Source organism: Canis lupus, chromosome X (genome assembly GCF_048164855.1).
Source record: "Canis lupus baileyi chromosome X, mCanLup2.hap1, whole genome shotgun sequence".
NCBI classification, from domain to species: Eukaryota; Metazoa; Chordata; class Mammalia; order Carnivora; family Canidae; genus Canis; species Canis lupus.
In genome coordinates, this window is record NC_132876.1 from 104314513 (window position 1) to 104338660 (window position 24148).

The 24148-nt window shown below is 39.8% G+C and overlaps 1 long non-coding RNA gene across 2 annotated transcripts in view; it reads right to left on the minus strand.

Annotated features, from left to right (window-relative positions):
* LOC140627481 (uncharacterized) overlaps positions 1–24148 on the minus strand; it is a 56967-nt gene that overhangs the window by 6849 nt on the left and 25970 nt on the right. For both annotated transcript variants that reach the window (XR_012026196.1, XR_012026195.1), the window contains 3 exons: positions 9006–9269; positions 7928–7984; positions 7748–7821 (listed from right to left, as the gene is read on the minus strand). This is a non-coding gene — a long non-coding RNA (uncharacterized lncRNA). The remainder of the gene's footprint in view (positions 1–7747; positions 7822–7927; positions 7985–9005; positions 9270–24148) is intronic.

Genomic DNA, 24148 nt, shown 5'->3' on the forward strand with positions numbered 1-24148 from the left:
GAACAAAAGCAACACTCTGTAAAGGGGGTTTTCTCTGCCACCCATTTTTATCCATTCTGTGCCCAAGAACTTCCGTCTGTGTGGGCTGTTAGTTCCTCCTACTCTAAATGACTGCAACAACTTCCAGAGGACTTGATAAAGCTGAACTTCGTTGAAAACAACCATAAAGACTGGATCCCTACAGTGGAACGAAACAGCTCATCAACAGCCAGTTGAGCAGGCAAAATTATTTAACAAAGCACAAATAGAATCTGTTATGGTTCTTAATTTCCAGGTTTTTCAAACCATTAGCAAGCGTGGGTAAGAAAACTCTCTGCTTAGATCCTGTCCGTCAGTCTCTTCCCATGTGACATGGGTTCTGTGGATCTCCTTTGGTGTGGCTTACACATTTCTGGGTCAGACCTGTTTTCACTGTGGTGAGATTTTATTTCCTGGGAACTCGCAGTAACAATACAGATGTGCTCGATCTCTGGCCGGAGTTACTCAGAGATCACTGGAAGTACTGAATCCTGATCAGTGGTACCTTCACTCTGCTCTTCAAAGACAGCCTGCCACTAATTAATGTATTCCTACCACTTCACCCAAGTTGGCTTTACTTTAGGTCCTCTGATCTCCAGTGTCCTCGGCACTCTGCCTGGCAGCCAGCAGTGTGGGGGGTGGGGGTGGGTTCTGGTTTTCTCCAGGGAACAGGAGCTTCCTGACATGGGTCCAACATGAAAGCTGCTCTGTCACGGGGTCAGACCACACACACAAGGCTGTAACCTCCTATGTAGCAGAGCTACCCACATTTGTAATTTTGAAAACATTTCCATTATCTTTTGGATTTCCATTCTTGGCCCCCCGTGGGCTCCTACTTTAAATAATCTTCAAGACGGCATAAGATTTAAATCTACGGGGAATGTCAGAAAACCTCCTTAAACTCTGTTCATTACAAAACAGGGAAGAAGTAAGGAGAAGAAGGAAGAGGGCAAGCTGTAGTGCAGAAAGAAGAAGGAAGGGACACCGGGGTGGCTCAGTGATTGAGTGTCTGCCTTTGGCTCAGGTCGTGATCCCGGAGTCCTGGGATCAAGTCTCACATCAGGCTCCCCACAGGGGTTTCTCCCTCTGCCTATGTCTCTGCCTCTCTTTCTCTCTGTGTCTCTCATGAATAAATTAATAAAATCTTTAAAAAGAAAGAAGAAGGAAAAGGGGATGAAGTGATACTTAGAGAAATGCAAACATGGTGTAAGTCAAAGAGTGAAATGTGATTCTAATAGTACCGTTAACTCTACTTGTGCCTTGCCAGCCCACGGATAGCTACAGAGTCATCTCTGCATCAGGTCAGTGCCTCTGACATCTATCCTGCCTTGGGGGCCCTCTGCTGGCCCACCAGCCAGAAACCCCAAGTATCCAAGGCAGACCTTCAAGTCTAGCATGTATGTATAAGGGCACAGCAGCACGGCACTTGAGATTGCTGCCATTTGGAACCTCGCTATGATATGAATAAGAAAAGATATGAAATTGGCAGCTTTTAAATCATAATTTAAGTCTCAGCATGATCATATCAACAGATTAAAATTAGCTAATCGATTTTAGTTTGGGCTTTTGACAATGAAATTAAACACTAGAAAGAAATGTGAGCTGTAACTCTTGGAAAGGAAAGGCAAAACTATCCCTGTTTGCAGCTCATACAATTATATCCCTGGATAGCCAAAGAGAATCAACAGGAAAACAAATAGAAGGAAAGTGAGATACAAAATTAATACACATAAACCAAGAGTCATCCCACACTCAAACAACAAACATAAACCAACAGAATGGAAGAAAATATCCTCTATACAAAAGCAGTAAGGAAGATAAAATGGGAATTAACTTACCAAGAAATGAGCAAAACCTATATGAGAAAAACTATGAAATAATCACAAAGGACACCAAAGTAGACTTGAAAAATGGAAAGACTGACCACTGGAAGGGAAAAGTCAGCATCACAGATGCGTCAATTACTCTAATTATAAGTTGAATGTAATCCTCATGAAAATGCTAATAGATTTTTTAATAGGAGACAAGCTGATTCAAAAGTCTATGTGGAAAAATAACTCGAAAAACTCAAGAAAATAAGAATGAAGAGGAACTGGTGCCACAAGATGCCTTGGTAGGGGCACCTAGGTGGCTCAGTCAGTTACGCATCTGCCTTCAGCTCAGGTCATGATCCCAGGGTCCTGGGATTGAGCGCCGAGTCGGACTCCCCGCTATGCATGCAGCATACTACCTTCTGTGTGAGAAAGGAGAAAAAATGTCTATTTGTATCAGCATAAAAACTGGAAAGCAAATAAACTTTAAAAATGGACATTCATAAGAGCAAGGTGGGGACCAGGGAGGACAAGGCCAGTGGTGAGAACACAGCTTCTGAACATGTACTTTTTTAATGCTGTTCTGAATATGAACCATGGGAATGTATAGAATCTTAAATAATAAAATTAAACAATATTTACTAACTTTTCAAATGATGTGAAAGATTTCTTTGGTTTTATATTTTATGAACTTTAATTAGCTTACAAAAGATAATTCAGTACCTTAAGTAAAAATTTTTATTTAATTTCCCCCCAAAATCTTTTAGAAACACATTTCAGGAGCTCCCTTAGCATAGTGAGATTCCAAACCCCTCTGCCTTTCCTACAAGTTGGCCCCAAACTGTTTACCCAGTTCTATTTCCCCAAATGTATCCTTCCTTCCAGCCAGGGTACCAACTATTAACATGTGAAAGAATCTCAGAGCACCGAGAAAAGAAAAGGGGTTAGAAGTTCGGAAGAGGAGACAGAGCCAATCTAGCTAGGGAAAGGAGTGTTTAGAAGAAGGGTTCTCCTTGGATAAGCCTGTATCAGGACACAGCAGATCCAGGTTCCTGGATATTTGTGACAATGGCCCAAACATTCTCCAACAACATTAACTAGTGGGTCATATTAAGCCTACATCTTCTCTATTGGACTTGGACTCACTTCTACTTAGGAAAGATCTTAAAGTGAAGAGCCTTAGATAGTCTCTGTAAACCCCATTACTTCAGCATGTGACATACCACATTATTGGTCCTAAATTTCACTCCTCCCTATATCTTATACACCTTGGCTGAATTGTTCAACAGTCCCTCCCACTAGAGGCACAGCAAGTTTCCCCAGGTCATTACCGTTGGCCTGGCCATAAGCCTTGGTTTTTCCAAAGGAATGAGGATAGAAGTGACTATTTTGGCTCACTTCTCTTGCATTTCTGCCATATCCATAAGAACATGCCCCAGCTAACCCACTGGCCCAAGAAAGATGAGAGACATGTGGAAACCTGGATCTAACTGGCACTCTGAGTCAAGGCCAGCCAAGCCAAGCCTAGATCAGAAGGCCCTCTGCTAGTACACAGATGTGTGAGCAATGATAAATTGTTGTTTTAAGCCACTGAGTTTGGAGGTAATTTGTTGGGCAGCATCACTGTGGCAACAGCTAACTCATACATCTCATTAATCCTAGAAACAGATATAAAATATGGTTTCATCGCATTTTTATATTCATTCTCACATAAAAAACAACTTTACCTATACCTATTTACCTATAAAAAACCTACCTATTACCAACTATACCTATTTACAACTTTACCTATTTACCTGATACCTTGAGTTCTTTTTTAAAAGGGCAAAGTGTTTTATTTCACAATTAAAAATTAATGCCTCAAAATACACATCAGATGTTATTTAGAGGTAACTGTTGTGGGCTGAATTGTGTCTCCTCAAAATTCATATGTTGAAGTCCTAACCTTCAGTACCTCTATACCTCAGAATGTGACTGTATTTGGAAACAGGGTGGAATTAGGGTGAGCTCTAACCCAAAATGACTGATGTCCCTATAAGAAGATATTAGGATACAGACATAAACATAGAAGAGACAATGTGAAGACACAGGGATAAGACAGCTATCTACAAGCCAAGGAGAAAGGGCTCAGGAGAAACCAACTCTACTGACACTTTAATATCAGGCTTCTAGCTTCCAGGACTGTGAGAAAACAAATTTCTGTTGTTTAATCCGCCCATTCGGTGGTATTTGTTATGGCAGCCCTAGTAAACAAAGATTTTGGTATGGAGATAAGATACTTCTGTAACAAATATCTAAAAATGTAGAAGTGGCTTTGGAATTGGATAATGGGTAGACAGTGGATGGCCAGGAACAGACCCCCTGTGGCACAGAGGAATTAAGATCTCTGTTCCTACCATACCTATTTCTCCTCAGGCTCAAACTCCCAAGTATAACTCAGTCATGAGCCCAGAGGTGGAGAATGGGGAACTCTCCAGACACTGGTCAATCAATAGGGCAGAGCATAGGGAAGGTTGCCAGAGCTAGCTATCCAAGGGGAATGTTTGAAGAACTTGGCAGTTTATTAGATAAAACATAGGACACCCAGGTAAATTAAAATTTCAGATAAACAACTATTTAAGTAAAAGTATATCTCAAATACTGCATGCAACATTCTCATACTAAGAAAGTATTTGTTGGGGTACCTGGGTGGCTCAATCAGTTAAGTGGCTGACTCTTAACTTCAGCTCAGGTCATGATCTCAGTGTCAGAAGATGGAGCCACGTGTTAGGCTCCATATTCAGCAGGGAATCTGCTTGAGATTCTCTCTCCTCTCCCCTTCCCCTCCTCCTGTTCAGGCTCTCTCTCTCCCTCTCAAATAAATAAAATCTTTTTTAAAAATTTAAAAAGTATTTGTTGTTTATCTGAAATTAAAATTTGAGTCATCATCCTGTACTTTTATTTGTGAGAGCTGGATGACTCTCCTTCTCCTTCACTCTTGTCCAGAATTGAGCCTATAAGAAGGAACAGTGATGGGGTGGCCTCAGGCAGCCACTGGTCAAGAAAGGGGCAGCAGAGAAGGGATATCCCAAAACGTATTTTTCATTAACAGATGAACAGCTAAACAAAATGTAGTATATAATCACAGTAGAATTTTACACAGCCTTAAAAAGGAATGAAATTCTGACAGAATGGACAAACCTTGAAAATGTTATGCTAAGTGAAATCAGCTAGACCCCAAAAGGACAACTACTGTATGGTTTCACTTACACAGAATACCTAGAACAAATTCATAGAGACAGAAAGTAGAACAGAGTTTACCAGGAGCTGGATGGAGGGGGAAATAGGAAGCTGTTGTTTAACAGGTAAAGAGTTTCCATTTGGAAAAAAAAAGAATTTCTGTTTGGGAGGATAAAAAGTTCTAGAAATGAATAGTGGAGATGGTTGCATGACAGTGTAACTGTATTTATGCCACTGAACTGCACACCTAAAAGGACTGAAAGGGTAAATCTTATGTATACTTTACCACACTAAAAAAGTTAATGTACATTTTAAGAAAAGAGAATCCTTGAGGCCCTTTGCCATTGCCTGGAGAAATTTTTTTCAAGCTAGTAAGGGATAAATACCAACTAAGGGCTACTACATTATTTTTCAATGATTTGCGTGGAGATATATAACTAGATCATAAGCACTTGTTACTAAATCATGCTTCTATATATCCTCCTCAGTGTAATACAAATAGCAGATGTTGAAAGTTCCTTCTTTTAAAAAGATATATTTATCTTTATTTGAGAGAGAGCACGCACAGGCATGTGTGAGCAGGGGGAGGGGCAGAGGGAGAGAGAATCTCAAGCAGACTCCCGCTGAGTGTGGAGCCTGATACTGGGCTCAATCTTACAAGAGATCATGACCTGAGCCAAAATCAAGAGTCCAATGCTTAAGTGACTGAGCCACCCAGGTGCTCCCAAGGTTACTTCTTAAAATATCTAATGCCTTTGGCCATGTATTTCTTTTTGGTGAGCATAAATTCGCTTATGTTGGGAGCTTTCCACACATTGAATATTTTTGCCAATGATTTTCATTATGACTTCTGAGTGGCTACTCCGGACCGAGTTTTACTATTCAAACAGATTTTAAGACACTGTATTAAACTAGTTTCATGAAGTCCATGTCACACACAAAGCCCCAGGCAAGCCTTGTTAACTTGCTTGCTGCTATCACAGTGGTAGTCTACAGGGCAATAAACAATTTCTACATCAAATACGTAAGAAATCAAGGTCTACCAAAAGAATTTAACAAGAACTTTGAACCCAGGAAATACGACGTGCAACATTCTTGACAACATTGATCTTTTAAGTATTTAAAAAATAAATCCTCACTCCTTTGTGAACCTGACGTCAGATGAAGGCTATAATAAGAAACCAATGATATATATTTATTATATTTCATCTGAAATCTACTAACAGTATCCCTAGCACAACTACTACGAACATAACTTACAAGAAGGATTTGTCTAACTGTCCTGACAAGGGCACAAACAGTGGATGAATTGTCAGAAAATTATGTTTAAGCACTAAGCAAGTCTCTACCCACTAATTTCTCAGTTTCCATGCACCTGAAAAGGATTTAAAAGTATCTGCTCCACAAGGTTGTTCTGACAACCAAATGAGACAGCAACCTTGAACACACATTTGGAACCTATAAAGTACTACACAATATCATGTTGACATTACAAATTTCAGGAGTGAAACTGAACTTATCCCAACCACAGACATGGAGCTGAACTGTCAGAAAAACTTTCGCACTAAAAAGTCCAACATGATGTCAAATCCTTAGGAAACTGAATTCATGTTTCAGAAAATATGTTAGATTCCAGGGCATTAATTAATAGGATGGTAAATGGGACCACGTGTCTGGACCAATTCCCAGGGCTTATTCAAAAAATTCACTGAAGTAACCGACATTTGGTTTGGGAGTGTTTGAAGAGAGTGTTTAACGTATTCAGCAGATAAGAGGTTCATAATTTTCCAGAGATAAAGCAAAAACCCTCATTAAAAAAAAAAAAAAACAAAGCGTGAAATAAAGAAGTCATCAAATAAGTTGTATATAAGCTTGTAAACTGCATGGTGTCCCTAGTATAGACAGCTAATATCTAATGAGATCTTTCTCTTTGGTGGAATGTAGATACTTCAGTAAAGGTCATGCTTATTAGAAATCTGAATGTTCCAATTGGAAATGATTTCCGCTAACTAAGCCAAAAATCTTAACTGGTTCCTAACATAATCATATCGCCTTAGCCTCATCAATATTATGTTCTAGCCAACTACACTGGGGGTCTTCTTTACTTCTCCACTGACCTTCAAGAATATAAGTAAGGGCTCCTCTTTTATGAGAGCATGACATAGAGATGCAAGAACAGAGCCAAAAGGAAACAGCCCATAGAATAAAAATTTCAACTTTGAAAAAGAAAATTACAAAGCTCTTAGACTTGATCAATTTCTAGGAGAAAAAAAAGATATCCCCAGACTCTACTAAGGAAGCACATGGTCTAAGGGATCTGGGAAATTATATTTATTTACCCTAAAAGATAAACAAAGAGGATCAAAACATCCCAACTTCAGGTGTTCTTAGTTTAGTGATTCTACAATTTGGTTACAAATTTAAGTTAATTTATTTCAAGATTCTCAGGGTTAAAAGATGTACTCTTAAGAAGCTCTCTGCTTAAAATTGTTATTGTTGAGGACAGATTTAAAATGCATTAGGTATATTCAGAAAACTAAATGGAAAAATAACAACACTAATTGGGCTGACCCTCCTGCCTCCAGAAAGTTAAGATATATGTTTGACAGGTAATTAAATGCAATATTCTAAAATGGGAGTGAAATCAACGGAGAAACTCTGCAGAATACCAATGGCAGAGTAGCTTATGTTTCTCTTACCTTCTTTTGACTCCCACAGAATATTTTCCACTAAAATGGATATTTGAGCCACTGCCAAAATGAAGAGCTTCTCTCTGGGAATAATGCATATTTTGTATGGTTAGAGAGGCAATTTGATGCTGAAAAAATAGCTTTTAATATTTGGTACACATGGGTACAAATTCTGGTTTTGTCACTTACCAACTTGTGATGCTAACTTATTTAATTCCTCCAGGTCTCAGGGGTTTCTTTTTTCCTCTATAAAATGGGGACAATAATATGCAAGATTGTTAGGGAGAATAGAAAATTTTGTAAATATTTATAAAGCCCATTACAGTGCTAGAGCATAGTATATTCACAATAAAAGTTTGTTGAGCAGCATATATAGTAAAAATGTCAATCTCGGATCATATCTCTAAAGGAGAATATCATCATTGCAAAGATAATAGCTATTATTTTCCTGAAAAGGATGTAGTTACCTTCTACTGGGACTATTCTTGGCACTAACAGCTTTCAAACAAGGATCTCCCTTTTTTAGCACTCACACTCAACCACAAGTAGATTGAAACCACATCAGTCTCTCCTTTAAAGAGTTATAATTTTATCAAAATTTAAAGGTTCTGATTGGATAACTCAAAAAGATTTCCTGCCTGCTGTGATGCTCGTTGGCTGAGTGGAAACAAGAAAACAGCTATCTGTGGGTTGACCTATAAAAACTCATTTTTTAAAAAAAAGGCATTTTAAGAAAAGACTATTGTCTCTAAATGAGAGGAGAAAGTCGTTTTTGCGATCACATTATTCATCTTCATCCTATTGTATTTCTTTAGGGCCACAAGGAATAATACTTCGTGCAAATGAAATGAAAACAGGATGCTAGGGATGCTAGGGATGCCTGGGTGGCTCAGCAGTTGAGCATCTGCCTTCAGCTCAGGGCGTGATCCAGGGATAGAGTCGCATCGGGCTCCCCACAGGGAGCCTGCTTCTCCCTCTGCCTGTGTCTTTGCCCCTCTCCGTGTCTCTCATGAATAAATAAATAAAATCTTAAAAAAAAAAAGAAAATGGGATGCTCGTGTACATTTAAGGGCTTGGAGAATGCTAATGAGATCTTTTAATTCTAAAAAAAATCTCACAGCAATAAAAATATATCAAAAGGAAATCCACAGAAAATAATCAAGAGAAATGCAGAAAAAAATAATCAAAGATTGAGCGCATATTATAGTCCAATGAATTGGTCTACTTGGGTTTAACAACAATAAAATATATATATACACATACATACAGATGGCCTATTTGTGGTGATTTCCTTCAGTTCGAGCATGAACAAATTTTCTCTCTACGAAGAATGGGTTCTTTTATTGTCAGTTTCATTCAAGTAATAGTGGACTCAACTTTTCCTCGGTATTGTGGGATACCATGCTGCGGAAATGGCTCCATATAATGAGCACTGGTGGGGGTGAATGAAATGCTGGCACACCGGCACAAACAAAAGCTCCGGCACACCGGCAGCATTCTCTTGATCTGCTGATTTTCTCCAATATGGTTCCTGCCGAGACACAATAACAAGGGAAAATAACAAAAAGTCAGCTAAAAGATCTGCTGTGGGGATGAGGAGAAGCGTCTTTTAAAAATAAGACTATAATATGGTCATATAGTGCTGAAATTCACCCACTCTGGCCAAAATGATTCATAAAGATGAAGTTTCAAGTCTATTCAAAATATTGCCATAAGGAGCTCTACTGGTGCACGTCAAATAACAGAGTCCAAGGGTGCTAGCCTGTCTAAAGGAAAATGTTCACTACCTATGCCACTCCTTCTCCCTGCCCTTTTCACCATCCTACTCGAGGGTATTGTTGGAGGCAGCCGATAGTAGGTCATGCGGCCAGAAATGGACACCGTTCACAACAGATGTTTCATACCTAACACGAATAGAGTGATTTTATGAACTGTGAGCTTCACCACCATGCCCTCCATTTTTAGGAAATAATAATAATTTTTTATTCATTTATGAGATTTCCTATCAGAAGACTGGAATCAATACCATGCATCTAACTGGACTTCCCATCCCAAGGAATATTCATTTTGTGTGAGCATTTACCAGAGATTAAGTTCCATAAACTTTAGGAAGAAGAAACTTAATCTGGGATTCCCTTAATTAGGTATAATATTCTATATTTCCATAAATAATCTTACATTAGAGCCTCAAAATCAGTTACCACAATGGAAGGCACAGCAGATATTGCAGCAATCTGTTCTAACATTTCAGTAGTGCATCAACAGCATGTCTGTATGCCATGGTACTGGTAGTAAGTACATTACAAAAAGAAATAGGCATAGGGAAACGTCTGGCCTTAACCCCCAAACTGTTAACAGATGAAATACTAGTGAAAGCAACACAAAAAGCCATATAATGAATTTAATGATACTCAAATGGCTTGGTCTCTGCTGGATGCCACTGGCCTCCCTTTAAACATCCTGTTCAATGCCACTCACAATACTGGCAACATCACTTTTACTGACAATTTTCAATTTGCAGTGACTCTTTGGACCAATTCCACCATCCAATCACTGCAATTGAAATGTTGGAACAAAGGTAAGTTAATGGCTCAAAATAATTTCTCCTCTGCCACCATGACTTCCCCTCTGCCCTCCCCAGGTCTGATCCTCCTTTCTATATTTGTGTTTTAAGCAAACAAAAGGTAAAGAGAAACAGAAGAATTGAGAGGAGGAGAGAAATTCAGTAACCATTCAGGGCTCTAAGGCCCAATACCAGAACCTGTAATATCATTCCATCAAAAACATGAAGATAGGAAAAGACTCAGAAATAAATTTGGCAGTGAGACCATGTTGGGGAACAGTCTTGACCTTAGATGACAGAATTTGAATTCAAGCAATTTCAGATGGAAAAGCAATGAGACCTAAAGGAAATAAAGTTTAGTAAGGATTATGGTGGTGGATTAATTGAAATTCTTTCAGTTGTGATTGACAGAAATCTAACACAAGATAACAAAAATAAATAGGATTTTTGAATTATGCAATTAGAAGTCCAGGGAGGGATACCTGGGTGGCTCAGTCATGAGTCTTCAGCTCAAGTCATGATCCCAGGGTCCTGAGATCGAGTCCCACATATGGCTCTCTGCTCAGCGGGGAGTCTGCTTCTCCCTCTGTCCCTCCCCCTTGTTCGCCCCCCCCCCTCTCAAATAAATAAGTCTTTAAATAAATAAAAGTCCAAGGAGATTCTAGCTTCAGGAATGGTTTGAACCAGGGACTCAAATGATGTCTTCCAAATACCATTTCCCTCTATCTCTCGATTGTGTAGCTCTATTTCTCTCAGTTAGTCCTTTCCTGTCTTTCATCCCAATGACTCAATTGTCCCAGTAGAAAACAAAACAAAAGAGCTTCGCCTTCTCACTATGTCCTAAAACAACACCCAGGTTTGAATTCCACTGATCAATACAAGCTCATATACCCATCCATGCAGTGAGGGGAAGTATAGCGAGAAGGGGCATATTGGCCCAACCTGAAGTTCATGGTCTGAGAGTTTTCCAAAGGAAAATTGACATGCTATTACCCCAACAGAGAGAAATGGACACAGGGCAAAAGATACCCACCACGTTAGGGCTTCATGCTGAAGGAGGGAGTGTAGTCTAGGTATGTACAGTTGGGTTAGCATAACAGAAATTGCTAAATGTCCCTCATTTTCTCTTTCTTTCTATTGGTAATAAATTCCCCCAAGTCTTTTCTGGTACACCACCACCCTTTCAGTTAGGTATAGCTGTCTAAGTTTAGGCTGGTGGGATGGGTGTGAGAGAAAGTCATGTGCAATTTTCAGAGCATCTCAGAGATGAAGATGTTTCCAGAAACTTCTTTCTCCCTTCTTGCTATCTGAGAAACAGCCACAACTATAGCTGCTACCCTGGACTAAGATCTAGAAGCCACATAATGAAGATGACAAAGTTGATGCACTAGCCTGGATCACTGAATGACCGGGTAGAACAGAAATATCTACCCAACCTAAACTACCCATCTACCTAGAAGTAAGCATCTTACCCATCTATCTTATATGTCTTATTTAACCCACAGTATTTTTGAGATCTTCTTATTTACCCTATACCCTAACTAATATAAGACTCACTATAGCCAAGTTCTAGGGGGAAATGGCCAAAGTATTTTCAAATAATGGACCTATAGAGTTTATGAGCACTTTTTATTACATATATGTATCACTTTATATAACCACAATACTAAGATATATATTAATAGCATATTTCTTAATCTTTCTAACATTAGATCCTTACAAGAATAACAATAGTTATCTCTGAGTGGTAGAATTAGACATTATTTTTACTCTCTTCTTCATGCTTGTCCTCATTTTGTAAATTTTCTAAAATTAGCTTATAATATGTTTGAAGTAAAATACAGGTTATTATCAATCTTATAAAAGGGAATGAAATGGCTTTTCCAAGGGAATTCTGTTCAGGAAATTAAGATATATTTACTGCTCAGTGAGAGATGATACAGCAATGGCCAAGAACTGAGTATATAATCTCAGATACTGTGGCAGGTTGCAAAAATGGCCACAAATTCTTTCCATTTCTGCATCTATACCTTTTTGCAACAGGGCTGTGCCGTTCTCTCCAACAAGAGATGGCATCTATTCCTCCACCCCTTGAAATCTGAGCCTGGCCATGTGATGATCTGCTTTGGTCAATAAGTCACAGGTAAATGTGATGGAAGCTAAGACTTGAAAAGTACTTGTGCACTGAAACTTGCTGCTTGGGAATCCTAAAAACACCACCTGTAAAACAAAGTCAGGCTAGTCTGCTGGATGATGACATGTACCCAAGTTAACCCTGTTACCCTAAATGACATCAAGCCAATCACCAGACAGGAGAATGAGGTCACACTAAACCATGCAGCCCCGGCCATAATGACCCAGACTAGAAGGGCCTGCCAGATGATCCACAGCATCATGAGAAATGATCCCATTTGTTTAGAGCCACAAGTTTGGTGGTTGATTGTTATATATTCCCTTAAATACAGGCTGTCCTCTAACTAAATCATTTTATAAAGAGTAAAGGATCTGTTGTACAGATTCTATTGATAAAAATGAGGAATTTATCACTGAATACATATCATAATTTGAGTTGCATTTGGCCTAAAGCAGAGGGGAAAAAATGACTAAAGCCAGAAATTAAAAATTGAAAGCAATATATAAAAGCTGTAATGAATAAGGCATTTTTAAAGTTACGAGGTTCAAGTAGCACTATATGATATTTTTCACTCTTGTAAAATTCTCAGGAGAAATGTAATGGGTAGGAGAATCATAGATGTTTTGATTTGGAAAGGAATTTATGGTTCATGAGATTCATGCACTTTGCTTTACAGTTATGAACACTGAGACTCAGAAAGGTAAACTGGTTTACCCATGCTTTACACAACTGATGCCAACTCCAAAAAATGCTGCACTGCATTGGAAAGGTTTCTTGATTCAAACTTCAAATCATTGGGCAATTTCAGAACCTCAAGAGACAACAGGTTTAGGAATTTTGAATCAGAACACTACCTGACACTTGGTAAGAGCCCAACGTAAGGAATCACAAGTGGGCAGCCTGGGTGGCTCAGTGGTTTAGCGCCACCTTCAGTCCAGGGCGTGATCCGGAGACCCAGGATGGAGTCCCATGTCAGGCTCCCTGCATGGAGCCTGCTTCTCCCTCTCCCTGTGTCTCTGCCTATCTCTCTCTCTCTCTCTCTCTCTCTCTGTCTATGAATAAATAAATAAAACCTTAAAAAAAAGAAATCACAACAAGCAACTTATGGATGTAAGAAGGTCACAGCTAGTCCAAGGAGCTCTCCATAAGCATTGGCTTGGTTCTAATAGCACCCTTGTACTCTTCCTCCAAAATACAGCCCCCCACAATTGAGGCTAGACAATTTTAAGATAGATTTTGACTGGCAATTAGAGATGAGAATTTTGTTAAAGCCTTAGATTTCTCTTCTGTCACAAACTTTTTTTAAATTCAATTAGCCAACATATCATTAGTTTCAGATGTAGAGTTCAATAATTCATCAGTTGCATAGAACACCCAGTGCTCATCACATCACGTGCCCTCCTTAATGCCCATCACCCAGTTACCCCATCCCCCCACCTGACTCCCCTCCAGTGACCCTCAGTTTGTTTCCTATAGTTAAGAGACTCTCATGGTTTATCTCCCTAATTTCTTCCCAGTTTTCCTCTCTCCCCCTATGATCCTCTGCACTGTTTCTTATATTCCACATGAATGAAACCACATGATAATTATCTTTCTCTGATTGACTTATTTCACTCAGCACAATACCCTCCAATTCCACGTTGCTATAAATGGTAAGTATTCATCCTTTCTGATAGCTGAGTAACGCTCCAGTGTATGTATATACCACATCTTCTTCATCTATTCATCTGTCGATGGACATCTTGGCTCTTTCCAGTTTGTCTGCCATAAACTCTTGATGAAAATTTTGCTATGGATTCAATGTTTGTGTCTCCTCAAAACTGAAGTTGAATTGAGTTGAAACTTAATCCCAGTGTGATAACAGTAGGAGGCAGGCCTTTGGGAAGTTCCAGAGGTGACTACTGCGCTTATAGAGACCCCAGAGAATTCCCTCATCTCTTCTACCACATGAGGACATGGTGTAAATCTGACCATCTATGAATCTGGAAGCAGGTTCTTACCAAACCACTGAATCTGCCACTGCCTTGATCTTAGACTTCCCAGCCTCCAGAACTATGAGAAATAAATGTTTTCTGTTTAAGCCACCCAGGCTATGGTGTTCCTGTTATAGCAGTCTGAACTGAGACAAACATGCACAGCTGAAATTGAAAACTTCTAGAATCACACATTCAATGTATTAACAGAAACCAACTACCTCATAACCTCAGAGGCTTAAAACAACAATGAGTTATGTTTCACAATTCTGCAGCTTGACTAGGTAGTGCTTCTGGTATCTCTCCTGGACTCTGTTGTGCAACCGTGTTTGGCTAGCAGATGAGTTGTGCTCAGATGGGACTGATACCATAGCTGGGCCTCTCTCTCCATGTCGTCCTTCATCCAAGACTTCTTCATGGAATGGTGATCCCACGGCAGTACTCAAGAAGACAAAGAAAGGCTCTGGGCCATGGCCAACTCAGACTCAAGGGGTGGGACAATAGATTCCACTCTGTAATAGGTTAAAGTGCAAAGCCCTGTGGCCATACTTTTCATCCTACACTCAGATCAAATATCTACTTCTGTATCATTTAAACCTAATGAAAAATGACACTGCTGAAATGAAATTCTCTAGAATTGCACACCTCAATCTTTCAACTGCACCAAACTCAAATTTTTCCATGGAGAGACACTGTGGTACTTGCCTTACTGTGATTGTCAAATACATTAATAATCTCCCTGAACGAAATGCTGCATTAGGAATTATACTGAACAGCTATCACCATAAGTCATATCCAAGATGATTATAAATTCAGCTTTGCCAATACACAAGGCCACAAAAGGAAGGGCTAGAGTTTTTTTCTGTCAAATGGATTTAAGATTTGAATGTTAAAAGGTGTACGAATAGGAAATACAGGTGAAGTTTTTCTTTTTTAATGATATTTAGGTGAGGATCTTTTTTTAAAAAAAGATTTTATTTATTTATTCATGAGACACAGAGAGAGAGAGAGAGAGAGAGAGAAGCAGAGACACAGGCAAAGGGAAAAGCAGGCTCCACGCAAGGAGCCCAACACGGGACTCGATCACAGGACTCTAGGATTACACCCTAGGCCAAAGGCAGGGGCCAACTGCTGAACCACCCAGGGATCCCCAGGTGAAGATCTTTTTAAGCATGATCCACAGGCAGAAATCATAGATGGAAAGACTGATCACTTTGAATATATACAAATTTAAGAGACTTGTATAACAAAGAAATACATCACATTAAAAAGTAATAAAAAGTATGGACAGTGCTTATTAAGCACCAAGTATACCATTTTAAGCACTTTGCAGATTTTAACTCATTTGATCTTAATAGCGCTATGAAATAGATACCATTATTTTCCCTACTTGAGGGTGAGCAAACTAAGGCACAGAATGGTTGTATAAGATACCAAGGTAGAGTGGTAAGTACCATAGCCTGTATTTGAATCCACAACAGTAATGGTTCTGGGGTCTAAATTCTAAATTACTAAGCTCTATAGAAAACCTGGAAGACAAAAAAAAAAAAAAAAAAAACCTGGAAGACATACGCAAAATAAATGTGACAAAGGCTTAATATCATTGGTATGTTAAAAACTCTTGCAAATAAAAAAGAAGCAGAAAAATATACCATTTGCTATGGACAAGGGCTATGAACCAACAGTTCACAAAAGGGAAATGTAAATGGCCTATAAAATATGAAAAGTGTTCATCTTCACTATGAATCATAAGAACTCTAATGAGATATCATTTGTCTCCTGGCCAGTTTAGCAAAGATGAAAAGAATGATAATACCCATAGATATTATCTCCTTGCTGGTAAGAAGATGAAGTGATAAAATATTCCTGGAGGACCATTTTGATATAGATATACCATTCAACCACTCAAATATGCATAGAGTTTGATCCAGCAATTTTACTTCTAGTCACTTTCCCGAAGATATAATCAGACAAGCACATGAAAATGCAGGTTAAAGAAAATTATTATTGCATTGTTTATAATATTTATTAAAATATGGGGAAAATGGAAGATTGAGTAAATATGCTATGATTCCTCAATATAAGGAATATTATTTTGTTTTTAAAAGTAATGATGTATATTTCCATTATCTGACATAAAAAGAAGGTTATGAAATACTGTTAAGAAAAACAGTAAGTTTCCAAAACTGTTTAAAGATAATAATCCTGTTGTTTTTTAAATCTGTGTATACATAGAGTCATGGAGGATTTTTTAAATCATTATAATGTTATACTTTAACTTTCTTTTTTTTAAGATTTTATTTATTTATTCATGAGAGACACAGAGAGAGAGGCAGAGACATAGGCAGAGGGAGAAGCAGACTTCCTGTGGGGAGCCTGATGCAGAACTTGATCCCAGGACCCTGGGATCAGGACCTGAGCCGAAGGCAGACATTCAACCACTGAGCCACCCGGGTGCCCCTACTTTAGCTTTTGTAGAACTCTTAACGCATTACTTCTATAATTAGAGAAAAAAAAAGCCAATCCCCTTACTTCTAGAAGTTTAGAGCACTAAACTCTTTCCAAGCCCTAAAATGATTCCCTTTAAAAAAAAAAAAAAACTACAAGCAAGAAGACTCTTCTGTTCCTCATCTCAGTGAACACCTATGTGATTGATTTTGCCAGAAACACAAGGAGAACATTTACTGTTACACAGTAAGGGCTATTTGATACTCGGAATGACCCAGTGGTCAGCGCTTCATGGCCTCCAACACCATATCCCCAGCCTGGTTGGCTGCCTAATCCCCATCGTCTGAGGGCTGAAAATAATGACAGAGATGACAAATCACTGCTCCCCAGAGCTCATCAGCCAATCCAATTCAAGGGGGAAAAAGGCAGCCCAATAATACATACTTTCAAATGGGTTTGAGGAGAGAGGATGAGAGCCCAGGAAAACTCACTTCGTAAGTGCAAGCAATTAACAGTCACGGCATCGCAGGCCTTCTTAAGCAAAGCTGTCACATGCTCAGAGCCAGGGACGGTCAGAAGCTGCAGAGTGTCCTCACCTGCTGACTGATGAAAATGGCTGGCGCTGGGGTGCCAGCTGAAAAATCAATTATTCACATCTACTAGGCAGCTACCCCCTACGCAGCCAGCAGCGGCAGGTCGCAGGAAGGGGAGGCTGTTGTGCTTTGTTGTTAACATGCACCATCCATCTCTCTGGCCGTGGAGCTCAACAATAGCAAAATCAATAGGCTGCTTCAAACTAAGAAACAGACTAGCTGGGCACCAACTGCATTCCAAGCACCTGGAAATCTCCTAACAGCTCTGCCACGGACGAATGACAAGGGAAGAGTCCTCGTCCCGGCATCATTGTTCTCCATATTCTGTGGCCATCCTATTTCCACAGGAAGAAGGAGAGCCCCGAAGTTCTATGTATCCCTAACGATTAGGACACCTTCACCAAAGCGGGAAGCTGGGATTCGCTTTCAAAGGCTCCTCAGCTGTTTGTCATCCTCATCACTCGCCTTATGTCCGGATGGCCCAAAAAGTTCTCTTTACGTACATGGGCTCGCCTTTTGAAAGAGCAGAGCCTAGGCAGATTAAGCTTGGAAAACACATTTTGGTATTTGCCAAGCACTGTGAAATAAAATATAAAACTTGTTCCAAAAAAAAAAGAAAAAAAAAAAGAAAACTTGTTCCATCAAATCATTTCTGTTTAAAATAGATTTTAAGAAAATATCAATCCATATGGTTCTGATGTCCACCACTCTTTAAAAATAAAAGTTAACAGGACTGAGGGCGGAGGTGCAAAATGGTAGACACTGTGGGCAATAGTCTGGAGGTTTCGGATAAAGTTAGGTATGGACTTAGCATAAGACCCAGCAATCCCACTCTTGGCTGAAATGGAAATCCATGTTCACACAAAATCCTGTGTGTGACTACTTGACCGCAGCTTTATTCATAATATCCCCAAACTGGAAACAACTAAAATTTCCCTCCCTGAGAGATGGGGAATGGCTAGTAAACATACGGGGGCACCTAAACGGAGAGGAATACCGGTCAGGAAGGTGATGAAACAAACTACTGAGATTTGCAAAACCAAACATGACCCTCGTCAGTCAGTTTTATTCTAAGTGAAAAAAGCCTGACTCAAAGACCACATACTGTATGACTTCATTTATAATTACATCCTGGATAAGACAAAACTATAAGGATGTTAAAACGATGAGGGGCTGACAGGGGCCGAGGGGCAGGGAGGGACTAGCGACAAATGGACAGCTGGACAGAAATATTCGGAGTGACAGAACTGTTTGTGTCTCGGTTGTGTAGGAGGTTACACGGCTGCCTGCGTTTGTCCAAACTCACAGACTAGAGTCACAACTCGAACCACAGCAGTGAAGTTTACCAGACGTAAATCGTGCCTTAAACTTGAAAAATTTCAGTAGGACAAAGAACTCAAGGAATTCCTCTACAATGGTAAACCACTTTGTCTCTCATTTCAAAACATTTGCCTTCGGTTTCACCATCCTTGCTTGTGCCGTACTGTCTTCTTTTACATCCGGGCTAGATCTGCGATGCAGCTTGGAGATAGAGCAAACAGGACTCAGCAGAACATAATCCTTCTTGCATAGGCTCTAGTACTTGGACAGAAGTCCTCCCCAAGGCCAGCCCCGATTTTTTAAAAAATGCACTTATGGCTGCTCAATCTCAGAGCCTTTCCTTCAAAAGCTTCCTAAAAGGAAACAAACAGGCAAAGATGTCAAATACATAGAACATCTGACCAAAAAAATCTGGAGTCCTTGGGAGGAGTTTTACCAAACCTGCCATTAATTTGCATTGTGGTCTTCAACAAGTTACTTCACATTTATATCTGTCAAGGTCCCAACAGGAAAAAAGTTAAGTCACGTAGCTCAAGAGACTTCAAAAAGCATTAAATGGTGAAGGGAATCACTAAGAGTATTTGAACACCCAGACTTTAACAATAATGTGAAGCTGTTTCTACCCTTATCCCAAAGGTGCTGGAAGAAGAAGTGATGGTGTCAGAGGGACCTAGTGAGATACGAAGCTGTGAAGGATGGACTTTACCTGAGGAACTGTGGTCATGAAAGAATGACCCAAAGCCAGTGTCACAGCTCAAAACATGGAAACATCATTTCTCTCCTCCCCTCTCTATTTTCCTACTGGTGTCTCCCATTGGCTAAACCCAAGAGGCCAGCTAGAAAGGGAGCTTAAGTGATATAAGCCTTAGTGGTCAGCTTTCAGGACTCAGGTCAGGGCAGAGAGGGGCAGAAAATAGATCCCAGAGCAAGTAGAATGGAGAAAACAAACTAAGAACAACGAGGACCACATTATTTAGTAAAGTTATGTAGTTTGACCACTTATAAAATCCTGGATGAGTAAACAGTCTATGAATCTATTTAACAGTCAACTTTGGAAGCCTCTCTCTCCATTCCCTAGGAACTACATTTTCACATAGAATAATTCATATTTCCTGAAGAATGCAATTACCTTCAGCCATTGGGCTAAACCTGTTTTTCATCCAACCAAGTTAAACTTTGCCCAATGGTGTCAATATCCTTAGTTACACAGAACCTCTTTAGAAAAATTCTTAGTTGGCTATCAAAAATTCTTAGTTGCCTATCAAAACTTAGCTTAAAGGAATAAGGAATAAGTATATGACTAAATTATGACATTTTCCCATTAGAGACTTAAGGATCCTAGAGATTTGTTCTAGATGAGGGTGCAGCCTCTGGTAGGGCTTCCTTCCTCACTCTATCATCCCAGACATTACATACCTCACTCTACCAACTCATATGAATATAATATAGACATGAAGTAGAAATAGTCTGAAATCCTCTGATTTTATATTTAGTTTTTATTCTATGTGTAATGTATATTGATCCTGATTCCATAACTCTATTAGGCATAGGAGTCTATATATACACAGATATAGATATATAGATATATACCACTTTCTTTCCTTCCTTCTTCCTTTCATTTGTTCATTCATTCTTTCTCTTGTTCTTCTTAAATGTATATTAAGGACCAGAACTAAAACACAAACTACATGGAAAATTGGGTCACTTGAAGATAAACATGGTCTGCTTTCAGTCCTTAAAGCACTGCTTAGGACTTACAAGTTATGAGACCTGCTTTACTTTGGTATTTTTTTCACAATTGCCCCCAAATGACACTCTTCATTCTTCCTTTAAACTCAAGGGAAAAAAAAATTTAAATCTCTGTGTTTCTGGCTGTAGTGGGAATAAAAACAACTCTGCAACATGAGAAAGAGAGCTACACAGGGAGGTGAGCCAAGAATAGCCTTAAGCAGTACCACCTCCGTGGTGCTGGGAAGTCCACAGACAGCATGCAGTAAGGCACTGGTGCCGCCAGGCAACAAATCCTAAGCCTTCGGCTGCCCCACTGAGCAATCGGGGCTGGTTGAGTCCAGGCCACTTCTCCAAAGGATGTAAGTGCTACTGGGGCTGCTTCTACTCTGCCCAAACCCTAAGGCTCTTCATCCATTGGGTGTTGCATTGTTGGACTGATGCCCCAGGGTAATAATATATTGGGCAGGTCATCTGGGACTCCCAAATTGAAGGGAAAGGGCTAAGCAGCATGCATGCAATTGCTGACGTCTCTCCAATTAAGGGGCTTGGTCCAATTTAAAGCCTGCCAGAATCTAGGCCCAGGAAATCCAGTCAGACAACCCGTGGCTGGGTCTGAGCCACCTCATTTTCTGAGTAGTTCTGGGTAGAGTGACCAACCACCTGGCTAATTGGCCTCCTGCTGTAAAGGTGGAGGCCCCCCTGGCAGTATTCAAAGGGCCTCACTGAGCACATTCTCGGTATCACACAAGGGTAACTGCAGCTCAGACCTATCTCCCTCCAAGGCCTGAGGCAAAAGCGCAAAGTGGACTCTTCAGGAAGCCTTTCCTTCTTTCTGATCACCTTTCCTTTCCTCTGTTCCGCACTCTGCCCTTATAGAAAGCCAACCCTTTTCCCCCATTTCCTGTCATAATGATCTGTGACTCTCCAAAGCCCCAATCTCCAGGACACCCAACAGTGGTTATCCTTGCCCCCAGAAGTCCCTCCACTCAAAATCACTTCTCCTTCACTAGTGCCCCATAGGACCTACGTGACAGAGAACTGAACAATCTCTAGACATATGTGAGTTCTGAGGTAGAATTGTTAAACCGAAACAATATCACTCTCAAATAAAAGAACTAGCAAATGGGCTTCTCCATTTTCACTTAGCTTTGCCTCCCTCGGCTGTCCAAAGGGAAGACAGTGGAGAGGGTGGGGAACCCACCATTTCAGCCCTCCTTCCCCAAAAGGAGAAATAACTTCCGGTCTGGCCTCTTCCAGGAGGGAAGTAGAAAGGAACACCTCTCCCTCCATCACCCACTTTATGATACCCCATTTCTACCCTATAAATAATATTTTAATGAGGTCATTAAATCTATTTTAACAATTGATAGTAAAATATCCTTTTTGAAAAGAAGCTTATCCAATGTTCATCACAGATCCCTAACTTCCAAATTTATGCCACTAATAACAACTTTAAATTACTGTTCTTTTAATTAACCTCTCTAACTTGGGGAATTTTATCTTTTCCTTATAATTATCCTACTTTCAGTTTTATTCCATGTGACCTATCTTAATACTTTTTGGAAGTAAATGGGCTATAAGTATATATCAATACAGATGTATTTTTAAAACCTCTGTAGATGACAAATATAATTATCCTGATTCTAGCAACCAGCACATGCTCATGTGGGGGTAAGATATTAACTCCCGAACTGTAAGAGGACCCAGGGCTAGGGGCACCCGGGGGGGGGGGGAAGGGGAGAGGTTGGAGCTCAGTCAGTTAAGCGACTGACTCTTGATTTCAGCTCTTCCTCTCCCTCTGCCCCATAACAAAATTTTAAAAGGACCCAGGGCTAAAAAAGCTAGTAAGATGTTAGCAACTTACTCCATAGAATTAGACTCACCAGCTAGTAAAACATCTCACACATGTGAAGCAGAATGACCTCTGGAAAGCTTTTTCCCAGACTAAACTGTCAACTCTCTTGGTTGCAAGATGTCTCCATCTAAAGTGGTATCTCAACTTCCTAACTGACTCCACCTGGCTCCTACTAACAGTATCAGAATGCAGGAAGACCATCACAGATAATTTCTTGTTGTGTTGGGTGCTTTTTGAAAGAGGGAGCAAGATTGGCAAACAGCAACTGAAAAATCCATTAAATAAATCTATCAACAAAATGCAGAATAAGCTGGAAAAATAATGAGACCATTGCTGAATGAGGCAGATGGCTTGGCAACCCTAAAAGACTAACATCAAACAAACATTCATTTGAGTCTTCATCTAGCTTCACTAAATTAGTATGTGAATTCAAACATTTGTCTTTCGATATTTCTTTCCCAATGATGGGAACTATGTGAGTAAAGACCACTAGCAAGAGGAGGAGGAAATGCTAGCCAAAGAAAATGGCACTTGTAAGTCATGCTGACACTAAGCCTTACGGGGGTATAATAGAAACTATTGGAGACCCTCCATCTATACCTCAAAGGCCTAAGGACACATTTGAGTTCTTCCCTCATGTGTAATTATCCATAATTATTGCCCCAAGTTTTTCAAACTTTGCCACCACATTCTTTGTGCATTGCAGTAGAATCCTTGCCATGCTACTGGTGAATTGATCTTCAATGATATACATACTCACAAACAGGAAAGATAGAATCTTACCCTCTGTGTAAGTTTATAGAGGGGTGGGGGTTGAGGGGAGAAAATCTCTTGCTAACTTCATACATAAAATGAGGGACATGGTCTTATTAAAAAACACAAGGCTTAAAGAGTTTTACACTTACGAATATCAAATCATGGTCACCAAACCATGCAAAGACTATACTGAAGATGCGTGTGCCTGCATGTGAGTGTATGTATGCGTCCCACAAGATTGACTTAGATTTTTTAGTCAAAAACTAAAAATTTCAACACATTGAATATTTATGAGACTATAGAAGAAAATTAGTAGTTAAAAAAAGAAGCCACTACAAAGGAAAGAATTTGTCATTCACTCTGGAAAAGTCCATGATGATCTCTCCTTTAAATGATTCATTATGAAAATAAAAGATGTTCAAAATGCATCAACAGAATATGTGCACAGGATTAAAGGCAAATTTTAAAAAACAGCTTTAATAAAAAGAATGAAATGTTGCCACTTGCAACAACAATGGATGGAGCTAGAGAGAATAGGCTAGGCAAAATAAGTCAGTCAAAGAAAGACAAATACCATATGATTTTGCTCATATGTGGAATTTAAGAAACAAAACAAATGAGCGAAGGGAAAAAATAAGAGGGGGGGTGCCTGGGTGGCTCCATCGGTTGAGCATCTGATACTTGAGTTCGGCTGGGGTCATGATCTCAGAGCTCAGGTCATGATCTCAGGGTCGTGAGATGGAGCCCCAAGTCAGGCTCCGTGTTCAGCAGGGAATCTGCTTGAGATTCCCACTCTCCCTCTCCCTCTGCTCCTCCCCCTGCTCGTGCATGTGCACTCTCTCTCATGCTCTCAAATAAGTAAACAAATCTTAAAAAAAAAAAAAAAAAAAAAGGAGGGAGAGACAAACCAAGAAACAGATTCTTAACTCCAGGGAACAAACTGCTGATTACCAGAGAGGAGGTGGGTGGGGGATGGGTGAAACAGGTCATGGGGATGAAGGAGGGCACTTGTGATGAGCACCAGGTGATGTATGGAA